The 16,938-nt window shown below is 52.3% G+C and overlaps 1 protein-coding gene across 1 annotated transcript in view; it reads right to left on the bottom strand.

Annotated features, from left to right (window-relative positions):
• CNTFR (ciliary neurotrophic factor receptor) overlaps positions 1-16,938 on the bottom strand; it is a 191,961-nt gene that overhangs the window by 142,440 nt on the left and 32,583 nt on the right. The window contains exon 2 of the mRNA XM_072859795.1: positions 14,987-15,091. The gene's annotated coding sequence lies outside the window, so the exon portion shown is untranslated. The remainder of the gene's footprint in view (positions 1-14,986; positions 15,092-16,938) is intronic.

The following is a 16,938-nucleotide window of genomic DNA, read 5'->3' as shown; positions in this document are numbered from 1 at the left end:
CCAAGCATGTTTACTTTACTAGTGCAAATGCCAGCAGAGAGACTTTATAATACAGTCCCATGCTGACCATGCTTCAAGATGAAAGATGCCACCATCCCTCCGTGCTTAGCGCAGCAAATGAGCGGAGCATGTTGGCACAAGAGGTTTCCTAATGGCACGCCACCTCACTACGCAACCTGTCAAGCCGACGCAGGCTTAAGCAGTGGATCTTAGTTAGCAATAGAGGGGGAAGTGAATACTCAGCTATGATAAATATTTAACGTGCTTTTAGTTCTGAAGAAGTGTAGCACTGAGGCCATCATCCTGTAAGTGAAAACCAAGGCTGATTAATGGGGGAAGGTACTCCCATTTATGGGAGGTTAGGATCAATCCCAATTCTCAGCTATTTGTTGAATCTTTAATGCTCTTTTTCGAGAGCAGAGTTCCTTGGTGAAGGGCAGTATCCTAATAAGGCTGCTTTAACGGCACGGATGTTAAGGGGGTATAAATAAAAGCCCCCTGTGAAAAATAAACAATGAGATGAAAAAGGAAGGTTTCATGTGGTCACTGTGTTTGGCTGGCTCGGAAAAAACAGTTTTGAGGTCTTCTCTCTTCTTTGGAGGACAGGTTTACTTCTTTCAGAACTTGTCCTGTCACCTCAGGGCTGACCCTGAGGTTACCCCCCCAGACCCCCCTCTCTGCCAGGCCAAAGACAAGCTGCTGCTTTGGGGAGGAGGGAGCGCCAGTGACACCCCAATAGCCCGTGTTTGATCTTTCCACATCCTTCACTCCACGCTAGAAAGGTCTCCACCTTCTTCCACACCTCAGTGCTCTTCTCACACCCGCAGTTCCACCATCTTGTGCTCTACCTCTTCCCTCTCCGAGCAAGGTGGCCCCATACCACCTTCCATCTCACCAGCCGAGACAAATCCCCTGCTTCCGCGGTTATACCAGCATCAACCACACCCCACCTCATGCTCTCAAACACCCTCCTTCACTTCTCCTTTCTCCAGAGCACCCAGGGTGAACAGACAGCTTGCATTTGCAAGGCATTTCCCAGTGGTGCATCAAGGAGAGCATCCCCTTTTGTCCTCTTTGGGTCTTCCGTCACATCACCCTCCCGCATCACACTGCTACCATGCTCACTTCCCCTAAGAAATTCCCTTTTGCTTTTCTCTGCCTCGCCACCCAGCAGAAATAACCCTTGCCACCTGCAAAAAAAACCCTCCCCACACATCTCTGCTCACTGGCCATCCCTCCCTTGCTGGCAAGCAGCACAGAAACAAGACCACAGACACGAGCCTTGTAACGAAGATAAAGAGCCACATATTCTTGCCACCCCTCTCCATCTGCCTGCGCCTTTCCGGTTGCATTATGCCTTATGTTGCTTCTTGTCTGAATCTAAACCTCAGCTCCTTCCTGGCCATGCTGTTCTCATCACCCGCACCCTGCACTGGGGACAAAGAGGCCAATGGAGGCACGAAAGGGAGGGGACAAGAAGTGAACCAGGAAAGGTGACAGCAAAAGGCAGCGAGGGAGGGAGTGCATTCACGGCAGGGGAGATCAAAGATGCCGGAGCCAAGCGCATGTTCCCACGCAGGAGGGGGGCTGGTGCATCCCTGCTGAGCCACTCCGGCTGCATCAAACCAGCAGCTGGAACAGAGTCGGTTGTCTCTGGCACTGGCTTCTCCCCGGGGTCACGACAACGAGGATGAGAAGGCAATGCCATCCCCAGGCAGGAGCCTAGAGCCTCCCCAGCCCCCAAACCCTTTCCTCCCCCTCCATCCTGCAAAGGGACCAACCTTCAAAATCCCTCCTCTCCATCCATCTGCTGAGATAGTCCTTCGAGGCCCCCCAAAAAATGAGACTGACCCAAAAGCAGGCAGCATGGCTGGATAAGCTTCCTCCAGGGCTGCAAGTGCACAGGTTAGAAGAGGGGAGCAGAGGGCTTGCACCCTCTCACTGCTGTACACACACGCTGTACCTCCCTTCGTACTCCCACCCCCCAGCCTGGACCACTCCTCACTGACCATGCACCAGCATCAATCAGCATCTCTCCCCCAGCAAGCCATCTCCACCATAATTGTCTTTCCTCATCCACCATTGTAAAGGGGGATTAGGAGTAAAGATACCAGGCTAAGCCTTTGCTGCTGATTAACCTGCACGTTGTCCTCAGTGACAGCACAAGTGCCAGACATCTGTCCTTGTCCTGTGGCAGGCCTCAAACATGCTTCCCTGTGTTGCCATAAGACTTCCAGAGACATCCTGAGACATGCTCCCCTGCCCAACCTTAGCAAGCTGTCCCAGGCCCCCCTTGAGCTCCCAGCAAAAAAGCAAGGAAGCAGAAGTATTCTGCTGTGTGCCTGCAAACTGGCAGGGACAGAAGCTGCTGTGCAACCTGCTGGTATTAGGGGAAAGATCAGCACCAGAGAACCACCGCATCCCAAAGGGGACAGCATTACACCCGATGCCCCCATGGGACTTGGCATACCCGCTGCCAAGCAGCACAGGCAGATTCACCACGTGGCAATGCCAAGCAGAGGAAGGATGCTCCCAGCCCAGGGAAAGCACAACCAAGCCCTAGTCTGCAGCCAAACTGCCCAGGTGCTCTGGCTTCTCACCCCAAACCAGGAGACCCTTTGGCAGAGCCACACGCTTGGGAAGACGATGCCTGTGCGAGCATTAGAGACAGGGCTGCTTTTGTTTACAGGCCACTGGCAATGGCGCTGCACACCCTGCATCCTCCCCCAGCCAGGAGTGAGCTCCAAGAAAGGAAATTACACGAGCCAGAAGGTTTGATGGAATGAGCCCATTGGGCAGCTTGAAGATAGCTATTAATGGAGAGCTTTCTCTAATTGCTTTTGTATAATCTGGGGCTGCTAGGCGGAACTGGGTAATAAATGAAATCCAATTACATTTTCTCTCAGTATTTATTTTATTAAGTAGAATTCATCAGCTGATGAAGGGCCCCTCGAGGTAATGGCTCATGACCTAGTGGAAGGCACTTTTTTTATTATTATTATTATTTTCCCCACTCGGGGAAGCAGATAATTCAGTTCCCCATTAAATGTAGACTGCTCCCCCTGCATCACAGCAAGAGTGACAGGTCCCAGGGCAGAGGGGATCCCGCAGGGTGCCCAGCACCCACACTGTCCTTCCAAGCAGGATCCCTGCTCTGACTGCTGGAGTCCTAATGAGCACAACGAGGGACTGAACCTCAGCTTCAGAATGCCAGCCAAAATGGAGATGGATCTACACTGCGCAGCTTGCATGGTACGCTCCAGAGGGATGCAGCAGGGATTAGTTCCATTGGGGATGCAGTAAGAATCAGTCTCAGTCCACGCCTGCTCCCCTGGAAGCTGCAGATTTTGGTGCCGGCACTGCTTCCCTGGCATGGGTCTCTGCTGTGTGGGGCTCACAGATTTAGGGCTCAGTACAGGACTACAACTGAAGAGGCTGTGAATACCAGCAACTCGGATCCATCACACCCAGCCCTGTGCTCCAGCACATCCATAATGTCCAGCCTCTTATTGCTCTGCAGCACAGCACCTCAACCACCACTTGCTGGTGGTTTGAGACCCAGTTGCTGGTAGTATAGACCCAGTTGCTTCCACGAATGCTGCCCAGTGAGGCCACCAAAAACATTAGTCTCGCACGGAGGTGCCCAGCCAAGCCTCATGCCATCAGGCAAGGCATGCCAGGGATGTCCAGTGCTGGCACCACTGCAAGGGACTTGGCTGCCAAGCAGTGTTTGCTGCAAGCCATGGCACTGCTGGAGCACAGATCACAGGCCCTGGCACATGGTCCCTTCTTTGGGGTGCAGGAGGCCACAAAACCCAGCCTGGGTTGGGAGGGCTTGCTCCGAGCGCATCCATTTGGGCTCCAACCAGCAACCCTGTGGAGCAGGGGTGGCCACCACAGCACAAGCCCCTTCCTCCTCCTCCCTCCACACCAAAAAGCAGCAATGGGGCTGGGGTTTGATAGGCAATCGTGGGGTCCAGCGCAGGATCACTGCCCATTTGCTGGAGCCCACAGCGAGGGCTCCTCCAGCACGAGCAGAAAGGATACCTTGGGGATCTTGCATTCGGCTGCTGGGCTTTTCACCACCCCTCTTCCCATTCAGATATTGTCTGATATTCACCCTTCACTCCCAAACCCAGCGCCAACAGCTGCAGCTCACCCAGCTTTCACTGCCATCTTGTCATACAAGCAATTTATCACCCACCAGTGAGCACTCGTTACAGACGACAGACTCCAGTGTCCATTAATTAATGGGAAATACTTAGAGAGGCATATACACACACACAAATCTGTCTGAGCAGTTTCCTACGGCACCTACCGCGGGTGTATCCACATGCTGCAACAGTGAGCACAGGCTCCGGGAGCCACGGCAGAGGTAGTGAGCAGCAACAAGGCTCAAAACAAAGAAGAATCAACACCACAGGGGAAAAAAAAACAGCCTTGGAGGTGATACAGTAGCATGGGCTTAATCCTGAATTAATAAGAAACTACACAGTTTAAGGGATCAAAAAAGGATGATTATTCAAGAATAGGGGTACAAGCCAGCCATGTCTCAGTTGCTGAGGCTTTGGGGTGAATGTTACTCCATAGGACTCATCCAAAGGGCTTGCACACTCTTTTGCTGCAGAAACAGCTAATGCTTTACCTAACCTTGCATGGGGGATGAACTGTTGTTGGCTGTGATTCCCTCCCCAAGCCTTCCATGGGTCCATTGAGGCAGGATAAGCCCAGTCCCGCAGCATGGGAGCAAACCCAGGGGTGCGAGAGCAAACCCAGGGGTGCGAGAGCTGCCCCTCCACAGCCTTACACATCCCAGCCCCCAGCTTAGCAGCACCGAACAAACGCCCGCCAGCGGCTGAGCCTTCACACCGCTGGGCAAACTAAAAATAAATGAAGTACGGGTTCACAGCAAGTCAGTGCCAGGTTTAAGAAGTGCCATGTTCTGCTGCTTCTCTGCAGAAGCCAGGCACAGAGGGCAAGGAAAAAGGGTTTCAGAGGGATCTTCTGAAACTCGGCTGGCTTTTTGATTTGCGAAGAAAACCTAAAACCGGTTTGAAAGGAGATCTAAACATCGTGTCAAAACCCAGTGCTTGATCTTTTTCACAAGTGGGCTTTCACTTTCTTCTGCTGAGGCTATTTGCCAAGCACAACACAGAAACACAAGCTATTCCCGTTGATCCATAACTATTTTTCACCAAGTAAGCCATTCATCTGAAATATTTTTGCCCAGCTCTGCTGTAGGAGAAGCTATCTGCTCACGGCAGCCCAGAATTTATGGTCAAATTAGCATTTGTGACTAACAGACACACTAGATTCATAGTGAAATGCATCATCGATAAATCAGTCAATCACTTCTCCTGCCCTCAGTGCAGGGCTGAAGTCTCGAGTAACTACTCAGCACTTTGTCAACCTTTACTCCAGCAAAGTCTGGGCAAGAGACCTCAGGATTTAGCCTATTGATTGCTTACTATTGTTTGTGATGCCCTGCGTGCGTGAGACATGCTCCCTTCAAGCAAGATTAAATACCTGGCTTATGGCATTGGGATTCAAGGGAAATTATCTTTTACAAGCACAGGAATAGACAAGTCAAATTGCCTTGTGCAATGGTCCATCGTGGTGCAAGGACCTGAACCCCCTCCATCTTCCTGCCGGGGAGGGCGGCACACAGCAGTGCTGGCTCTCCCTTGGGCTGGTGTAGCGAGCCCCACGGCTCTAGCACATTTTTGCTAGTTAAATGTAATTTTGGCTGCGGCTCCAGAGCCTCTGCGGCTCTCAGCTCCTCTGGTAGGGTTTTGTTGCAAGAACAATAGAGTGACAGCTCCCTGGCAGCTTTGAGTAGCATCCCCAGCTCAAAGGCAGCCTTAATACCTCTGCCGATCTCAAGCCTTTTAGTTTTTACATTCGTTTGAAGTTAAGCTGATCTAACTTGGGTGAGTGGGCGCAGACGGAGTCGCTCAACCAAAGCCGAAGCATGTTGCAGCACTGCTGCCACAGACCCTCAGCAGCAAAGTGGACACCCCTCTGCCCAAGGACCGGAGCTTGTCCCCCAAGCATCATCATGTACATTGAATGTGTTAATATAGATGGACACAAGTGACCATCCTGTCCCCCCAAAGGGCAAGCCTAGGACATTTCCTCTCCCCGCAACCATAAAGCAAGGAAATACAGCAACCATTTGCAAGGCAGAACACCTCTTACTAACCCTCTGAATGCTGCCCACCCCCTCCAGCACCTCTCTTCCTCTCCAAGGAGGCAGAAAAATTTATGCCACTAGCCTTCAGCCTCCAGATCCAAGCCTGATGTCCAAACGAAGCCAAGGAGATGACCCGACTGTCCCTGCAGCACATAAGCAAAGCACTGAAAACCAAACCAAGAAAATAAGACTGCAAATAACTTTCTTGCGGGAGTCCCAGTGCTCCCAGAATTTGCCCAGAGCAGCCCCAACTCCAGCACCACTGGTGCCGTGGTTGGGATGACAACAAGACCTCAGCCAGCCCAAGAGAAGAGTCTGCTGCTTCTCACCTCCGGGGAGCTGGATCCGTCTGCTCTGTATGGTACAGGTTACTTCAGGGTTTTAGCGATTGCTGGTGCAGAGGCAAGCACAGGGTCACCATCTCCCCAGGCACCCCTGCCATGGGCTGAACATTGTTAGGGATGACAGGTGCTTAGAAGGAAGATAAAGTCTCACTTTCTAGAGATGCTTCTCTCCGCTGACACCAGCCAGCATACAGGGAAAAACCTTCAGCAACTAAAAACCTGCAATTCCACCAGCAAAAAGCAGCCTGCAGAAGCACCTAGCAACTTTGTGAGGGGAGAGAAAAAAAAAAAATCAAGGATTTACAGCATCCAAACTCAGACCACTGGCTGCTCTCCCGACCCTACAGCATGCCCATGCATCGGAGATGGCACACAGATTCCCAGGCTTCACCCACACATCCCGCTTGCAAGGCAAGCTGATTTCTGACGCTCGTCCCGCCTCCTGCCTTGTTTTATTTCTGCCTGGTGCCCGACCTCCCCCTCTCCTCTGGGTACTTTTCTTGCTGCCGTTTGTTCCTGTCCTTTACAGTTCTGCCTCCTGCCACTTGCGTAACCTTGCCTGTTTGGTAATTTGTGGCAATAAAGTGTCACCGTGGGGAAAAGATACAGCGTCGCAGCAGCATATAAAACTCTGATCCATAAATTGTGCTGGCCCCCACGTGTGTGCCCCTCCTTTTCGATGTAAAGTGCAACAATTTAGGGCAAGAGAAAGGTAAAAGAGCTGGTAATATGTGATCTTACTGAAGGGCAGCACTGAGCCATCCTCTTTAGGGGCTGTAACGAATGCTGAGGGGCTGGTGCGTGCTGTAAATTGCCCTGGAGGCATGGGGTCTCAGTGGAGGTTTCCTAGAGCTATCCAGATCTTAAAAAGAGTCATCCTAAAGGGAAAAATAATACAATATATATTGCTAAGGGGTGTCATCAGTGCTGCAGTCTCTCTACCGTATGCACAGCCTCGCTGGTGCAGAACAAACAGGACCCTGGGAACACCATGGCCATAGAAGGGATCCAGGTGCGTGCAGCTGAGCCCCTCGCTCCTCTTCCCACCCAGATGTGGGATCCTGCCCATCTCCATCACAGCTGAACAGCTCGTCCAGGGGATCCCCACCAGCACCCACTCCCCTTGGGCACTAAGGGGGACCACGAGGAGGCAGGTCTGCACTTTTCCCCCCTCCATCTGATGCAGCAGGTCCCCGCTTTACACAGCCATATGCCCACCTCCGAGCTGACAACGGTTCCCCATGGCTCAGAGTCAGGACTCAGTGGGGCAGCTCCCACCCCAGGCAAACGCACCCCACATTTGTGGCCCCATGATCCCCAGCTCTCCTGCGCAGAGCATCAGGCATCCACCACCGTGGTCCTCCAGGAGCCGCGAGACCCGCAGCAGCCGTGACGCCATCTGAAATGGTTTCAGGGGGAGTACAGTCCCCCTTGCTGATGGTTATTTCTTTTAATTGGAAAACACCGCTTGCCTCCATCAGAGCCCTCATTCAGTGAATGATCATCTCAGTCACGCTGCAGCTCAGCATCCCGGGCCAGCTGTAAAAAGTCACCTCCAGCACTACTGCTGCCTCTCTCCCGAGCCACAGCTCCCGTGCCAGACCCAGCAGACAGTCCCTCTCCCACACCCACGGTCCTTGGGGCATTGGGGTCTCAGCCACCACCCATCACAAAGAACAGCAGGAAGCCTTGCATTAAAGCCTTCTCCTGACACTGACATCTTTCTTGACATCTATGGCCTACCTGAGCAGCTAAGTAACACTCCTGTGAATATAAACAAGCGGGGGAAAGTGCATTCACTAGACAGATAGCTTGGGGAAGTGTCATCACCTGTTGAAAGCCCATATGTGGTTTTGTAACAAAGGTATTTGCTTCCTGTCTTGCCTTCTCGTCAGAGGAATATATGAGCAAAGCTAAGCAGAACCCTGGAGACAGACTAACACCAAGCGGAGAGCAAGGGATGCTCGGAGCGTTCTGCAGGAGCCGTGCAGACGAACACATTATGAACACCCTGGGGAGGAGAAATCTCCTTTCTCCCAGGCTTGGGAATGGCACACAGCCAGAAGCCATCATGCAACTACACTGCACCTGATCAAGAGGACGTGTTAAAAACCCAAAAAAAGTCAGGTCTTTGTCCCCAAACCTGCCCACAGATGACAACTTCCCTCCTGCTGCCGCAATCCACCAAAGCCTGAAAAAAAAGCACTTACTGTGAAATCTCCAGCCCATTGCCATGGCGTGATGCAGGGCTCGGGCATAGGCACACCCACCCCATGCCAGCATGGGTCCTGGCAGGCAGCGAGCCCCGCACAAGCCAGCTGCTTGCCCTGGCAGCAAAGGGGGCCAGCAGCACGCTGGGCTGCGGGAGCAGCGGCACAGCCAGCAGCTCACGCAGCACTCGGACCGCATCAAGACATTGCTCCTAGTTTTGGGAGCCGCAAGACAAGACACATGTTGATTAACTGGAGCAAATTCAGCAGGGGCCACTGAGACGGCCAGGGGAGTGGTTGAGAAGATTGAGCCAGGCTCTTTGCAGAAACACATAGCAAGAGGTTCAGTGACAGTGGGCAGTAGCTGAAACAAAAGGTTCCCACTGGATGCAAGGAGAAACTTTTCCCCCCTCGAGAGCCCACCGTGCTGGAACAGAGGCCCAAACAGCCTATGGTCTTTCCATAGGCAGGGGCTTTCAGGAGCAGGCTGGATAAAGCCCTGAGCAGCCATGTCCAGTCTCAGTCTCCTGCTCTGTGCAGAGTCTCTGCTGCACTTGAGACCTCCCAAGGTCCCTTCCAAACTGAATGGTTTTGCAAGTCTGTTGTGAAAAACTGTGGCTGCAATGTCACATCAGGTCACTGCTTCCTAGCGTCGTAACCGAGGGAAAACCAGCACAATACCTTTAACAACAACAATCAAAGCTAGGCAGAATGAAGCCTTTGCCTTTCTCCCATTCCCAGTTTCATTACTATTGTGACAGAGCAATGTATGGAAGGAAATTAAGAGCAATTCTACCATATGAGCACAGGCACTCCTTCATGCCAGGAACTGAATCTGGAGTTGGTAACCCATTTCACCCCACCCTTTCCACCAATCTCTCAAAAACCATATGCTCACTGAAGATGTATGTGCACATACACTGCAAGACCTGTGCTAACTTGGCCTGAGGAACCACTCCAAACATACAGTTTGCATGGGTGGTACAGATTCAAATGTCCTTGATAGCATTTGATGAAGAAGGAAATTGCATGAGACACAACATGGCAGTGGCCACACGTTGCTGCTTGGGAGGTTTAGGGTGAACAGTAGGAAAAACCCCTTTGCTGGGAGGGTGGCACAGCTGAGGGCCAGGTACCCCAGGAGATGGGGGATGTCCATGCTTAAGCTGTGAACACTCAGCTGAACAGCCGCACTGATCTGACGTAGCGTTGGTGGCAGTCCTGCTCTGGAGACCTCCAAGGTCCCTGTGGGTCTATGAAGATGCAAGCACAAGATAAGAAATAGCTGGTCAGACTTTATCTTGGTCACCAACTCCACAAGCACCTACAAGACCTCTCAGCCACTTCATTCTTGCCATCTAAAAAGCAGGTCCCTACTTGGAGAAAGGACAAAGCCCACCGAGAAGCAGTACCACTACGGGTTGTGCCTGGAGGCACCTAAGCCAGAAGCTAGAACAGATTCCTTCAGATCCAAACACTGCTAAACACTCAAAAACTGCATAACCAAGTGACAGCAACAGAACTTTGGCAAGACATCTGTCCATCTATAAATAGAGCTCAATCGTGTGTCCTTATCGCAGGGCTTTGATGTGTTTGGGGAAGAGTATTTTTTTCCCCTTTGCCGCTGAGTCCCAGGCAGCACAGATAATGGGCTTGAATCGATCCAGCTCAAGTACTACTAAACTTCCTACCACCGTGGCAGCATGCCAGACTCAAATAGGACAAGAGAACATGTGTCTGTTCGGAGCCAACCACAAGGAGCAAGCAGAAAATTGCTTTAGTCTTAAAAAAAACCAGGTGCTTTTTGCAGATTTGTAGATCAATCTACAATGTATTTTAGAGGTTTAAGTCAATAGAAACAAGATATATCATTGCTGCCCAAGAACTCGAGAAGTTGTATTTCTATTTATGCTGCTACTAGCACTCCAACCACGGGCTCATTGTCCTGCTGCTCCCTGCCATGGTCCTACATCACTACTTCTCTAGCAGCAAAGTCGAGGGAAGGGGCTCCGTCTGCTGCTGCAGTTCACCACCCCACTGGTTTTGGCAGGACAACATAGCCCTGGGGCTGGTTGGGGTCTGAGATACCCTAAAAAGTGTCACCACTGCACCTCGTGCCTTGCTTGCAGCAAGAGGACGCAGGGACTGCTGACAGAGGCCAGGCTGGCCTCCCACAAACTGGAGCTTGTCTCCTCAGGTCTCCATCCACGTGGGCTCAGTATACAAGTTCACTCAAGTCTCTTGGGATGCTCCAGGCAGTGCTGAGATGATCCCTTGGGATTCGTTGCTCAACCTGGTGCTGCTGCAGAACTGCACGGGGCAGCAGCCTGCCCTCTGCCATCTCACCCCCAGGGATGTGACAAGCTGGTCCCCTCCTGCAGACACGTCTGTTGTGTACCCGCCGTACGTCTTGCACCATTGTGGCGTGACTTGGAGAAGCCTTGCATGGATCCCCTTGCAAGCCCTCTGCCGTGTGTCCCCCCCCCAGCTCCACCACAGAGCACTACAAAGCATATTCAGAATTTTTCTCCCCCTTTTTTATTACTATTAAGTGAACCACATGACATGCCTTATCAAACCAGACTTAAATCATGCCTACCCCTCCCTAGATCCTGTGCAATGCATCAGCCATTAAACATGCAATTAGCCTGCATTTACAAATCTGTAAGAGGCTCTCGCCGACCACCCATCGCTCATGGGCAGGACCGCTTGCATCCCTCCGGCGGAGCCTGTCCTAATGAGCCACCAGGAAGCAGATCCCACTGGAACCAGCCACATCTATTTCCCAGTCTCCACAAAGCACAAAATGCATCTCCTGCCTCCCACATCTGCCTCAGAGGGGGAAGGATAATGTGGAAAGAGTTTGCTGCACACCCTTGGTGAGCAGGCAAAGCCCCCGTGCTGCAGGATGCCCGGCTCCAGCCATCCTTCTGCCCCAGAGCCCAGCCGGGCACAGGAAAACAGGTCAGGCTGCAACATAGGAAGCAGAAACCAGCTTTCTACCCTCCTTACAAGGCTAAAAGATGTGCAAGCGCCTGCCACACATCCCACGCAAACCCCACTGATGCTCCCTTTGGGCGCAAACCCAGGTGAGGAAGCCCATGGCCATGATGCAGGGCAGGGACCGGCAGCTGAGGCACCAAGACTGGCAGGAATACCAGTCTGCTGCTGCTCCTCCACTCCCCCTCCCCTCTCTCTGCCAGGCTTGAGCTACACCAACAGCACATCAGCAGGGCTGGGCTTTTATTCCTCTGCTGCCGCGTACGAGCGGGTACCAGGGGACGTATCATTCAGCAAAGCCAAGGAAGAAACAAGCAGTGTTAACCGTTAGCATGTGTGTACGGAGACCACTCATAAACTCTCTTTTTCCCTTGCTCCCATCTGCTTTGCTCTGGGCCACTAAATCCAATTCAGCAGTGCTCAGAGCTTGTACCAAAGCTGCAACACATTTGTCAGATCCCTGACTAGACCCATGGCTAATTTTACAATGCTAATTTATCTCACCATATTATATCACTTTCATTTCATCCCCCCCGGATCCCATTACTGCCAGTGTACCTTGTAGCCAGCATGTAACAGTAATTGGTATTATTAGTGACATACCTTCCTCGAGCTGCTCTATTTGCAGAGCTGTGAGGAGTCCCGTGGGTGGGCTGGTCCACACCGAGGATAGGGAGGGAAGGGGTCCTTATCCCATGCCACTCCACGGATGCCACCACTGGGCAATGCCGAGGGTAGGGTTTTGCTGCTGCAGAGCACCCCTGCACACCCAGACCCCAGCCCACTCCCCACTGCGGCTCCATCAGGTGCTGCCCATCCCTGGGGTCCCTTAACCTTGAGCTTTTAACTCCATAGCCCATGTTCAGCATTGCACACAGGGAGCATTTCTGTCCTTGCCTGTGGCTCAGAGGATGCAGGACTCTGCTGATCCAGGGTGCAAGGGGCTGCAAAACACCCCTGGGAAGCACGATGCAGGGGGAGAGGGTAGGGGAGCTGCACAGGGAAAATCCATGACACTTCATGCTATTTTGGCCAACAGTTTCTCCTCTTCTGTGTAAGCTATTGCTTTTCCAAGATAAACATAATTAAAGCCATGCAATTTTAGCTAAGTGGGAGGCTGTGCTAGTCAAACGGTGACAATTCCCACTTAAGATGTCCTTGCCTGGCATTTAGAGACTTGTTAAATTTTAATTCATCATTTTCAATTCTCAAGCACAGCACCAGCAAGCACCGGCTTCCCAGGCACGGCTCCACAGGGTCTGCGTCCCCAAATGGGGCAGCCCCATCCACAGGCCCTTTCCCTGCTCCAAGGTCCCCATGGCTTGGGGAAGATGACCCCAAACCTCTCCTCAAGCAACACTGTGTTATCACAGCCCCATACAATGCATGTATGCAACAGGTCTCAGAGGTGGGGCAACCCCTTGACCATGGCTGGTGATGATGGTGGTCTCCTAAGGGAGACCTTTTCAGCTGAGCAGAGCCCAGGGAAGTTCATCACATCCGTGATGCGGCAGCCCCCAGTGCAGGAAAGCAGAAAGAACATCCAGCAGGCCTGAGAGCTTGAAGTTGTGCTTGTCTGTGAGAGGTGGCACCTCACCTCACATCACAAAGCAGGGCTGGGTGACAATTACCTGCTCCAGAGTAGTTCAGCCACCACAGGACCTCTGCTACCCCAGTTCGACCACGCATCCCTGAACTGCCCTAAGGGCTTTCAAGCAGGAGGGCTCTCTATGGAGAAGCCTCCCATGTGCAATCCACACGTATTGGGTTTGCATGGCAAGGTTTTGGTAGCAGAGGGGCTACAGGGGTGGCTTCTGTGAGAAGCTGATAGAAGCTTCCCCCATGTCCAATGGAGCCAATGCCGGACGGCTCCAAGATGGACCTGCCGCTGGCCAAGGCTGAGCCCATCAGTGACGATGGTAGCTCCTCTGGGATAACGTATTTAAGAAGGGGAAAAAAACTGCAACAGCAACTGCAGCCAGAGAGAGGAGTGAGAATATGTGAGAGGAACAACTCTGCAGACACCAAGGCCAGTGAAGAAGGAGGGGAGGAGGTGTTCCCGGTGCCGGAGCAGAGATTCCCCTGCTGCCCCTGGTGAAGACCATGGTGAGGCAGGCTGTCCCCCTGCAGCCCACGGAGGTCCACAGTGGAGCATATCTCCGCTGCAGCCTGTGGAGGACCCCAGGTCAGAGCAGGTGGATGCCCCAAGGAGGCTGTGACCCCGTGGGAAGCCCGCACTGGAGCAGGCTCCTGGCAGGACCTGTGGACCCGTGGAGAGAGGAGCCCACGCTGGAGCAGGTTTGCTGGCAGGACCTGGGACCCCACGGGGGACCCACGCTGGAGCAGTCTGTTCCTGAAGGACTGCACCCCGTGGAAGGGACCCACGCTGGAGCAGTCTGTGAAGAACTGCAGCCCGTGGGAAGGACCCACGCTGGAGAAGTTCGTGGAGGACTGTCTCTGGTGGGAGGGACCCCACGCTGGAGCAGGGGAGGAGTGTAAGGAGTCCTCCCCTGAGGAGGACGGAGGGCAGAGACAACGTGTGACGAACTGACCACAACCCCCATTCCCCGTCCTCCTGCACTGCTGGGGGGAGGAGGTAGAGAAATCGGGAGTGAAGTTGAGCCCGGGAAGAAGGGAGGGGTGGGGGGAAGGTGTTTTTAAGATTTGGGTTTATTTCTCATTATCCTGCTCTGATTTGATTAGTAATAAACTAAGTAATGATTAATATTAATAAATAATAATAATTAATACTTAATTTATTACTTAATAATAATTAATATTAAGTAATAATTAAGATTTGGTTGGAAATAAATTTCCCCAAGTCGAGTCTGTTTTGCCCATGACGGTAATTGGTGAGCGATCTCTCCCTGTCCTTATCTCGACCCACGAACCTTTCGTTACATTTTCTCTCCCCTGTCCAGCTGAGGAGGGCAGTGATAGAGGGGCTTTGGTGGGCACCTGGCGTCCAACCCACCACACCACGACACGTGCATTTTCCAAGCTGTTCGTCCAAACCTGGCCGTCTGCAACCTAAATAACCCCTGTCAGCATCTGCCCTCTTTGCACAGCAGCCATGGGGCTGCTCACACACCAGAGCCAGGAGCAGCCTTTTACCACACTTTAATAAACGCTGTCCTAGCTAAAAGACACATGGCCTGCAGTCCCACCACAGCCAGGTGACCCAGAGCTCACCAACCGAGGACAAACAGGGTGAGCAAGTATTTTAACCCACCTCTTACCTCTCCACCAGTCCAGAGTCCTTGGGATGTCCCCAATTTCTCATCAACGTCTGGGGGATTCTTCTGGCTGCTTGACCAACCCTCGCCGCTCAGATCTGGGATTTTCTTCAACAAAACAGAAGAGATAACCTGTCAGGTTACCAGGTGGAGTTCTGCCGTCGCTTCGGGTTTAGAAAACAACCGAAGGAGGGGGGCATCTGTTTTCCAGCCCTGACAGCTGGGGGTAACCGGTGTAAACATGAAGCTAGTTTAGATGAAGAGCCCTCCCACATGAGCATCACAGTCCAGCCCCAAAGCACGCATTTGCTTAATTATTTCGATTTAGACACATGAAAGGGGAGAGGGGAAAAAAAAAATACCGCAGCTTGGGGCATCTCTGATCTTCTTTAAAGACAGACAGCAACGCTCCCCAGCCAAAACAGCATAGCAGCACTAAAACGTCAGCCCAGCACCAAGGCATTTGCCCATGAGGTCTTGCGCTGCCTAAGCCCTAATCCTGCAAAGCCTTGCACACGTGTTAAACCGTGCAGGGAGAGGCCGATCCAACTGAGCCCAGGAGTGTGAAGAGGAAAGCACGCATGTACGGCTTTGCAGCACAGACACCGAGGACTGGAAATGGGAGAGAGACTTTCTGTGCACATCTGACATGCTGCCTAGTGAGATGGGAGTGTGAGGCATTACTGTAACCAGCAGTGCCTTCAGTTATAGCAGCAAATATGCTTTTTGTGTTAGACAAACAAATTATCAGTCAAGTTCCATGCTCATTATTTAGCTCTTGTGGCTGAGTGTGTGTTGTTCCCCCCCCTCCTTTTTAAATGCTTTGAGGAGGAAAAAAAAAGTCTTATAGTTCTGCATTATGAAAAATGAAAAACTCCAGTGGCAAGAGGAAAGTCTGGGAGTCGCTCCTGTAGAGACACTTTCCCAAGGGCGACAGCAACTCCAAGCCTGGAACACCACGTGCTTTAATTAGCACCCAACCCCGAGCCGACGAGCTTCCCCAGAGCCCTCCCCAGGACACCATCCAAAGCCTGGGCGAGTCAGCGGGAAGATGCTACAGAAACTCAAACTACAACCCCTATCCACCCCCCACTTGCCTACAAAACCTAAATAAATAAATAACACCACCCCCCCCCCCCCCCGCAAACTCCGCTGGGTGCCTGATGAAGAAACCCTCATTTGCAAAGCACTGGGAAATAATTAAAAAGTTTTCCCAGAGCTTAAAAGGAGGGAAGCGGACCGTCTGTCATGCCGGCAGCGCGTGGTGTGCCGCAATTTATCATGCTTGTCAGGTGTCAGCCACTGAGAAATTTAACTCCAGCTGCCCCGAGCCCAACACCTGCAACACCCCATCACTCAAAACCCGCTCTGCCAGGCACCCCCGAGCTGACAAGTGACAGGCAAGGAGGAGAGAGAGCTCCTCCCCACCAAGCCTCCCCTCGCTCTGCAACGCCAATGCAACTTTTTAGGGTTTTTCTATTCATTTTTACCCACAGATGAAGCGGAACAGAGGAGACCAAGCTACAGCAAGCGGCGAGGCTCATTCGTCACTACCTGGCAGGGACCCACCTGGGCTGTCACTCCAGCTTGGCAGGGATAGGACAAGAGAGATGGGTTTAGTACCGAGTGCCCTCAGGGAGGTTTTTGCAGCATCCTCTGCTCGAGCCGCAAGGACATGGCTCTCGCAGGGACAGTGCATTATGCTAGCTACAAATTGCAAAATCCCTTGGCTGAGAGTTGTCCCTGGAACCTGCTCACATGGAAAGGACTGATATGCCCTTCTACCTCTGTGCCCTGTCCGGATGGGATGAGCTCTCCCTGCCACAGGTCCAGCAGCCTAGCTTTCCCCATGGAAGTCAAAGCACAGATTTGCTTTTTAAGAACCCCAAACTGAAGTCAAATTGGGTTTTGGAGGAGCTTAGCATGCCCAAAGCAGGTCACCAGCTGAAGGACCT

The sequence above is a fragment of the Ciconia boyciana genome, chromosome 4, assembly GCF_034638445.1.
Source record: "Ciconia boyciana chromosome 4, ASM3463844v1, whole genome shotgun sequence".
NCBI lineage: Eukaryota > Metazoa > Chordata > Aves > Ciconiiformes > Ciconiidae > Ciconia > Ciconia boyciana.
The sequence above is the reverse complement of the archived record's forward strand: the minus strand, read 5'-3'. Positions and strand labels throughout refer to the sequence as shown.